Source organism: Schistocerca americana, unplaced genomic scaffold (assembly GCF_021461395.2).
Source record: "Schistocerca americana isolate TAMUIC-IGC-003095 unplaced genomic scaffold, iqSchAmer2.1 HiC_scaffold_411, whole genome shotgun sequence".
NCBI lineage: Eukaryota > Metazoa > Arthropoda > Insecta > Orthoptera > Acrididae > Schistocerca > Schistocerca americana.
Window position 1 is genome coordinate 110,001 of NW_025726139.1, and position 2,500 is coordinate 112,500.

At 59.1% G+C, this 2,500-nt stretch overlaps 1 pseudogene; it reads left to right on the forward strand.

Moving 5' to 3' along the window:
- Positions 1 to 2,500, forward strand: part of LOC124582360 — a 7,741-nt pseudogene that overhangs the window by 1,008 nt on the left and 4,233 nt on the right.

Sequence of the window (2,500 nt, forward strand, 5' to 3'; positions counted from 1 at the left end):
TCGCCTTGCGCGGGCCGAGGGAGGATGGGGCTTCCCCGCCCTTCACGGGGCGGCGGCCTCCGCACTCCCGGGGCGTCTCGTCCTCATTGCGAGGTGAGGCGCACCTAGAGCGTACACGTTGGGACCCGAAAGATGGTGAACTATGCCTGGCCAGGACGAAGTCAGGGGAAACCCTGATGGAGGTCCGTAGCGATTCTGACGTGCAAATCGATCGTCGGAGCTGGGTATAGGGGCGAAAGACTAATCGAACCATCTAGTAGCTGGTTCCCTCCGAAGTTTCCCTCAGGATAGCTGGTGCTCGTACGAGTCTCATCCGGTAAAGCGAATGATTAGAGGCCTTGGGGCCGAAACGACCTCAACCTATTCTCAAACTTTAAATGGGTGAGATCTCCGGCTTGCTTGATATGCTGAAGCCGCGAGCAAACGACTCGGATCGGAGTGCCAAGTGGGCCACTTTTGGTAAGCAGAACTGGCGCTGTGGGATGAACCAAACGCCGAGTTAAGGCGCCCGAATCGACGCTCATGGGAAACCATGAAAGGCGTTGGTTGCTTAAGACAGCAGGACGGTGGCCATGGAAGTCGGAATCCGCTAAGGAGTGTGTAACAACTCACCTGCCGAAGCAACTAGCCCTGAAAATGGATGGCGCTGAAGCGTCGTGCCTATACTCGGCCGTCAGTCTGGCAGTCATGGCCGGTCCTTGCGGCCGGCCGCGAAGCCCTGACGAGTAGGAGGGTCGCGGCGGTGGGCGCAGAAGGGTCTGGGCGTGAGCCTGCCTGGAGCCGCCGTCGGTGCAGATCTTGGTGGTAGTAGCAAATACTCCAGCGAGGCCCTGGAGGGCTGACGCGGAGAAGGGTTTCGTGTGAACAGCCGTTGCACACGAGTCAGTCGATCCTAAGCCCTAGGAGAAATCCGATGTTGATGGGGGCCGTCATAGCATGATGCACTTTGTGCTGGCCCCCGTTGGGCGAAAGGGAATCCGGTTCCTATTCCGGAACCCGGCAGCGGAACCGATACAAGTCGGGCCCCTCTTTTAGAGATGCTCGTCGGGGTAACCCAAAAGGACCCGGAGACGCCGTCGGGAGATCGGGGAAGAGTTTTCTTTTCTGCATGAGCGTTCGAGTTCCCTGGAATCCTCTAGCAGGGAGATAGGGTTTGGAACGCGAAGAGCACCGCAGTTGCGGCGGTGTCCCGATCTTCCCCTCGGACCTTGAAAATCCGGGAGAGGGCCACGTGGAGGTGTCGCGCCGGTTCGTACCCATATCCGCAGCAGGTCTCCAAGGTGAAGAGCCTCTAGTCGATAGAATAATGTAGGTAAGGGAAGTCGGCAAATTGGATCCGTAACTTCGGGATAAGGATTGGCTCTGAGGATCGGGGCGTGTCGGGCTTGGTCGGGAAGTGGGTCAGCGCTAACGTGCCGGGCCTGGGCGAGGTGAGTGCCGTAGGGGTGCCGGTAAGTGCGGGCGTTTAGCGCGGGCGTGGTCTGCTCTCGCCGTTGGTTGGCCTCGTGCTGGCCGGCGGTGCAGGATGCGCGCGCCTGCGCGGCGTTCGCGCCCCGGTGCTTCAACCTGCGTGCAGGATCCGAGCTCGGTCCCGTGCCTTGGCCTCCCACGGATCTTCCTTGCTGCGAGGCCGCGTCCGCCTTAGCGTGCTCCTCCGGGGGCGCGCGGGTGCGCGGATTCTCTTCGGCCGCCATTCAACGATCAACTCAGAACTGGCACGGACTGGGGGAATCCGACTGTCTAATTAAAACAAAGCATTGCGATGGCCCTAGCGGGTGTTGACGCAATGTGATTTCTGCCCAGTGCTCTGAATGTCAACGTGAAGAAATTCAAGCAAGCGCGGGTAAACGGCGGGAGTAACTATGACTCTCAAATGCCCACCTGATGCGTAATATATGGACCCTCTCGATCCACCCCTTAGCATCCTTGCGATGTCGGGTGGATGATGGTTCGATTAGCCTCTCTGTGGGAAATCCGAGCTCTGGCCTTCAAGTGGCGGGGGTCGTAAGGGGTGCTAAGAAAGGTGTAATTCTTTTTGAAGCTCTCCGACCGACAGAGCAGGGTGTCGTTCGAGGCTTGGGGGTTACCTCCCCCCCTGCCTTTTGTTTCCAGCTGGTGCAAGCAGTAGAAGAAAACAAGGTACCAGGCCTCCCACTGGAGTGCCTGTGCCAGCTGACGAGCTTTCCAGCCAGCCAACCAGTGCGGGTCGAGCGCCGCTCCCCGCTGTCTGCCCTGAATGTCTGCGGTCATTTTCAACAAAGACCGGGCTCGGCGTTCATCGCCGTCGTGCCCACCCTGATGCCGCCAACGCGGAAGTGCAAACGGCAAGGAAGAAGGCCAGGTGGTCGCAAGAAGAGTTGCTCCGTCTTGCGCATGCTGAGGCGACTTTGTCCCTCCAAGGCTGCCGGTTCTTTAACCAAGAGCTGGCCAAAGCCTTCCCAGAGCGCACACTTGAATCTATCAAGTGTCAGCGCAGGGTGCAGGCCTATAAGAACATGGT